Source organism: Vidua chalybeata, chromosome 8 (genome assembly GCF_026979565.1).
Source record: "Vidua chalybeata isolate OUT-0048 chromosome 8, bVidCha1 merged haplotype, whole genome shotgun sequence".
Classification (NCBI taxonomy): Eukaryota; Metazoa; Chordata; class Aves; order Passeriformes; family Viduidae; genus Vidua; species Vidua chalybeata.
In genome coordinates this window covers 10,355,639-10,361,638 of record NC_071537.1, presented here as the reverse complement: position 1 = coordinate 10,361,638, position 6,000 = coordinate 10,355,639, and the positions used below count along the sequence as shown (strand labels likewise).

Below are 6,000 nucleotides of genomic sequence, written 5' to 3'. Positions count from 1 at the left end.
GGTTTTAATGCTAAGATACAGTCCAACCCCAAAAGAACAGTCCTGCCTATCATGTGTTCTCCCTGCTCTAGATGTTACCTGTCCCACTCCACAGAAGGATGTCTGCACAGCAGCCCCCAGACACCGCAGGAGTCCACAGGCAGAGGTCTCCATTTGCTGCATCACCTGCAAGAGCTGCAGCACAGAGATCTGCCTAACTAAGAATGGCCCACGCCACTGACTCTCCAGAAGCACCTGGCAGCTGTTTTGAAGGAGGGAACAAAAGCTCCAGAACTAATAGGAGAAGTCTCTTCCATGCAGAAAAGTTTCTCCTTGATCATGCTTGTAATCCATTTATAGCCTGAATCATCAGTACTTGTCAGCTTCATAATCCTTCCAAGACTAAAGTAGAACTCATCTACATGCCCAGGAGAAGAAAACTCACCCTACAATAAACCTGAAAGGCATCTGCTGGGATAAGCAACTGCTGCCTCTGAAATTCAAATATCAGGGTGTGTGATCAATGTCATGCAGCACCTTAGCACTCCTGAGACATCAAGTCTGTCCCCTGCTGCTGCAGACAATGCGTTGTATAATTACTTTAATAAACTACAACTCAAAAGCAGTGAGATTTTCCATTCCAAATACCCCCCTTGGAAAAGGCAGTATTTGATTGCTCTAATGGTTAACAAGTCTCTTCTGGTTTCCAGCTTTTTGTGTGCGCCCAGTTCACTCACTCATGTGCCAGCACCCTCTCTAGTAAGCAGTTGTCTGGGCCAGAGCTCAGAATTCAAGGCAAATCCCGATCCACCAATTTCATTCCAGTATCACCCTCACTTTCAAAACCACACCTAAAGTTTGTAATTTCTTGGCCTCTTCAGGCTCAAGGTTTTTTAAAACATGATACAGCTATAAATTTTTTTCCAAAAGGAAATAAAAATTAGGGGATGAACATAAATGGAGCAGCCCTATTAATTCCATGAGTGTTAAACTGAATTAATAGGCAAATTGGAGAAAGCCAATTGCTCCAACCTTCATAGCACACTCTGCACGTAGTTATATATTCTTCCTGTGCCCAAGGTAAGTTTTAATTTCCAACAGCCACCAGATAGTTAAAAGTCCTGTATTAAATAACAGATGCTGTGCCACCTCATCCCCTTATTAGTGGCCGGTACCTGCAGGTTCCCGTGGCGCTGGTGTGGTCAGGTGGAGCCTGAGCTGGGAACACATTTGCAAAGTTCAAACGTGTTCTGCACCCTCTCTGTATTCAAATCAGACACCCCATGGCTGGACAGTTTGGTGCCTTGGGCACTTTTTTCTCCAAGGACCTCTCTAGCTCCCAAAGGCCCTTGCTCACTTTTCGGTGATGGTCCTGTAGCTCCTACACTGATGTGGTGGCAGCAGCCGGCCAGGCTGGAGCCTCTCTGGTGACTCCATCAGAAGAGGGTCCTGGCACACAGGGTCTTCATCCTACCCTGCTCCAGCCCTGCTGCTTTCCCCATGACCACAGTCCTCGAGGGGCTCTTTAGAAGCGAGCAGTACCCAGAATTAAAATGTAGCCCCGAACCTACATGGAGTTAATGTGTAATTTTACACCTGTAAGCAGCAGTGCTGATTTCAAAGGGACCTCCTAAGACTTTCAAGCATATTTTACAAAGTTTCTACTTGATCCTGCTTGTAATTCACTCCTTGCCTGGATCATGAGGACTTGTTGAACTTGAGGACCTCTGTGTCTTAGAAATAAAAAAAAAACATAATTAAAATACAGAAGGGGTCTTTTTTTGTTTGTTTGTTCTGTTTTGGTTTTTTGTTTTGTTTTGGTTTTTTTTTGCATAAAAAGGAGAACTATCACCCAGTGCTTCTGTGGCTACAAACGTTTGGTCAGAGCCGCTCAGATGTAACAAAACCAGCCCTGAAACCGAGAAACCAAGTAACTTTGGGTGGGGAACCAAGAACAGGGATGATTTCAGCCGCAAAGCGGAACAACTACAGAAAGCCAAGACAAAAAACAGGGAGAAAACAAAAAAAAAAAAAAAAAAAGAAAGAGAAAGAAAGGACAGTGTTTGCCAAGATGACTTTAGAATTTTGTGCAGCTTTTTTTAGCCAGGGCTGCTCCCGGCAAAAGAGCTTTCTCCTGAGCAGCACGAGCCATCTGGAGAAGCCGTCTGCCGCCTTTCAGCCCCAACAACTGTTAAAATTTCTCAAAATTTCTCTTCCAACCCAGGGTTTTGTTGTTGTTGTTGTTTGTTTTGGGGGCGTGGGCTCTTTTTTCATTTTTCCCGCATACACCTCCCTGTATCCCCTCGCCGCCCCAGCCGTGCGCTGGCCACCGCGAAGTCCCTCTCCAGCGTCACGGCCCCTCGGGGATCGATGCTCCAGCCCCGCACTGCAGGTACAGCAGGGGCGCGGGGCGGGGGACAACAATGGAGGGCAGCCGGGGCGGAGGACACTGGCGGTGCCGCCGCCCCTCGGCCAAGTGGGAAGCCGTGGAAGGGCGAGGGAAGGCGGCCGTAATTCCAGCTCGGCCGAGGGGCGGCCGGGGAAGGGCAGCGGGCGAGCCCCCGCGCGCTGCCAGATAGTGATCCACGGCGCCCGGGCAGGCGCGGGAGGAGGAGCCCAGGTGTCCCTTCCTGCCACATAGTGCGCCGCCCCTTTCCCCGCCCGCTCCCGCGGTGGTGCTGGCGCTCCCGCCGCCGGGCGCGGGGATGGACTGCAGCACAAAGGCGCGGGCCCGCTGAGGTAACGCTGCCCGGGCTGCGGGCACCGGCAGGGGGACGGCGGGGGAGCGGGGATCTCCCTTCCCGCCGAACGCGGGGCCGTGGCCGCCCCGGAGCCGCGGTCGGGGAAGGGGGGGCGGCGGCGGCCCGAGGCCCCGAGCGCTCCGCGCGTTGCCGCGGCCGCCCCGGGGCTGCGGGGGGAGCGCGGGGCCGCGGCCGGCGGCGGGATGGGGCCGTGCGGGGGCACCGCGGGGCCGAGGGGGAACTTGCCCGCGGGTCTACGCCAGCTCTCCGCCGGGGGAGATGCTGCAGTGCTGTCGTTCTGCCTCGCCGCTCGGCTGAGGAGGAGGACGGGGCTTTAAATAATGCGCCTTCGCTCCGAAACTCCGCTAATCAAATAAAACCTTGGGAGTGCTTGCTGTTACTACGGACTGTCCTTGCTCCGCCGCAAGGCTCCGGACTCCCTACGCGTCTCGGGAAAACTTCTTAAAATCTACATTATTTGGGGTTTTTATAGTGGCGCGCAGCTCCACCTTCGCCGTGGATCGCGGTGCGGAGAGCCCGGGATTGCGCTTCCCGGTGCAGGCTCAGGCATTCCGGTCACGGCAGCGCGGACCCACCGGCGTGACCAGCATCAGCCCAGCGCCGCTGCTGCTGCTGCGGGCTCGCTGTGGCACCCAGCCCCCTGCTCTGTTCGCAGTTTGGAATTATCTCCATTCTGTGCTTGTCTTAGGGAGGAGGAAGTTCAAGATTGCTGCCCTGAACTTTAGGCTCCAGAAATTAGGATTTACGATGGGCCTTTTGGGAGTTTGTTCCTCGGTGTTGGTCAGTTTTCATCTCGCATTAAAAAGCTTATTTAGGAATTCAGAGCGGAGTTATCAGTCAGTGTTCACTGCAGACTTCAGGGCAGGCAGTGTCTGCATGGCTGAACGATGGGATTTTGGCAGGGAAGCCTTGGAGTGGCTCTGTAAGGAGGGTAGAGCATGCCTCAAAAGCAACAACGCGGTCGTGGAGGTGGGTTACCTCTCTTTCTGTCTCAGCATCATGTTACCGGCAGGTTGAGCCTGAATCTGCTGTTTTTCATTCACATGTCCTGGACTCGTGTCTGGAGGGTAGTGATGTGATACCTAGTGGAGAGAAAATGTGTAGGCATGTGCCTCATCTGCGTAGTTCCACTATGTGGAGGAGTTAAGTTTAAAAAAACAAATAGATAAAATCAATGGCAATGAATATCTGGGCCAAAAAATGAATGGCCAAGGGTTATAAAAGCATGAATGTATGGAATTGCTGAATTGTGTGGGAGAAGTTGCTGCATAAATGAGCTTTGGTACCAAAGGAATGAAGCTGACAAATGTAACCTCAGCCTTTCAAAGAGCGCTTTGGTGTGCCTGGGGCAGCTTCAGGCTGTCTCGCTTACCTTCTGGTCCGGTTGCTGATGGCTGAAGTACAGGTGTGGCAGAAGTATGGCTGTGTGTGATCTGCTGGGAAGGGATGGTGGTGGCTTTTGGGGGGAGCGGTGCAAGACAGGGCAGGTTCTGCACGTGTCTGATTTGACAGCAGTTCTGCTGTGAAAGTCTCCCTTTTGCCTCCCTGCCAGGGTTTGCCTTGCACCAGGGAGCTCTCAGGACTGCACACCCGGTCACTGCTGGCTGGAAACCGTGTGTGAACAAATTGTATGAACCTCCTTGGTGGCATCCAGTACTTGCAGGGAAAGAAAGCGTCCACCCAGGGAACAGCATGAGCTCTTTGGCTGTTATTAGACAAGCTCCTCAATGCTGATTTGAATAAGAAGTGCATGTATTTCTCAATGAAACAAAATGATAATTGTGTAACTAATAGAGTATGCTAGTTTTAACTTTAGATGTTGTCATGTTACTGACAACTGTGTTTACTGTTAGTTGTATTATTTCTCAGAAGATATTATTACTTGAGTTTAATTTTTGCTGGAAGAATGTGAAGTCCCAGGCAGGAAGGAGTGGGCTGCTTAGGCGTTGAGTGTTTAATGATAGAGGTTAGTGCACGATGATGATGATGATTAAGCACATCCTTAATTCCTGACCAATAGATGGAGTGCTGCTATTCTTTAGGATATCTGGGGATTTAATGGTCTCTTGGTTAAATCAGTCATTATCCTTGACTCTTGCCTGAGGATTGAGGCAGCTGACATTATTTAAGGGAAAGGTGATTTTAGGGTGGTGCTTTCAAGCTGTCATGTACCCCACAATCATCTAACCCAAACAGAAGGTCCAGGTGATGCCTCTGACACCCCAGGCTTTGCAGTGCTTGCAGGGTGGTTGGACTGGAGTGATCTGGGGGAACGGGGCAGTTTCACTGCCTTGGCCAGCAAGGTGTACTGCAGCCCTTGTGGTGACCCTTTGCTGGTTATGAAATGAGCTGTTGGACAGGGCTGGCTGAGCCCAGCTGGGCTCAGTGTAGCTGTGCTGGAACGGTCCCTGTTGCATGTGATGTTAGAGGTGACATTGCACGCAGGGGTTGCCTGCTTTTGTTCAGCTCCACTTGTTAGAGGCCAAATGACCTGACATAACACTCTATTTGCTGTGAAAATCATGAGAAATTAGCATGTAAGAGTGAAAATCGTGAGAAATTAACACATAAGAGATGAGAAATGAAAACTGTTTTAAGAAAGGCCGTCATTAGTTTGTTTCCTTTTGTAAGGGAATGTTTCACGGATCAAGAACTGAACTGAAAGAAAGCAAAAGGCTGCTGGTTCTTCCCTTGTTAAAATCATCGTTGCCACTTAAAACTGCAGCGCTCTCCTTGCTCCGCTGTGGATGGTGCTGGAATGATAATGCTTAAAAAAAAAAAACAATTTTAACTTAGGGGAATAACTTGCTTCACTTTGAGATGGTGCATAAAATTGCCTTTCTGCTAGCACTTTTTAAACTGGATATGAATTTTAGTTTCTTAAAAAAATGTCCTGTAACTTTAGCAGCCATAGTAACCTCTGGCTATTATTTCCCCTGTAAATCAATTTTGCATTTTCATACTACTGCTGCTTCAAAAACCGAGTTGGTCATCATTGTTTTGGTATTGACTTAGAAGAATGCAATCTATATTTTTTAATAGCATTGCTTCCCCTTACATCACAGGCTTTTCTTCAAGCAATGTTTTGAAATGCCTGTTGCCATATGAGAGATGGTGGTGTGGCTTCTGGTAGGATTCTTGGGGGTTAGTTGTCTTTTGTGTAGTGTTTTTCTGGCAGATGAAGATGAATAAAAACTACTTGACCCTTAGGGAACAAGCAGTAACTTACTCATTGTGTGTTAATATTAGTTCTATTTGC

At 49.5% G+C, this 6,000-nt stretch overlaps 1 protein-coding gene across 2 annotated transcripts in view; it reads left to right on the top strand.

Annotated features, from left to right (window-relative positions):
• Positions 1–2,630: 2,630 nt before the first annotated feature.
• Positions 2,631–6,000, top strand: part of ADD3 (adducin 3) — a 91,860-nt gene continuing 88,490 nt past the window's right edge. The window contains exon 1 of one of the 2 annotated variants that reach the window (XM_053949163.1): positions 2,631–2,718. The gene's annotated coding sequence lies outside the window, so the exon portion shown is untranslated. The remainder of the gene's footprint in view (positions 2,719–6,000) is intronic. The other variant, XM_053949165.1, reaches the window with a different exon arrangement.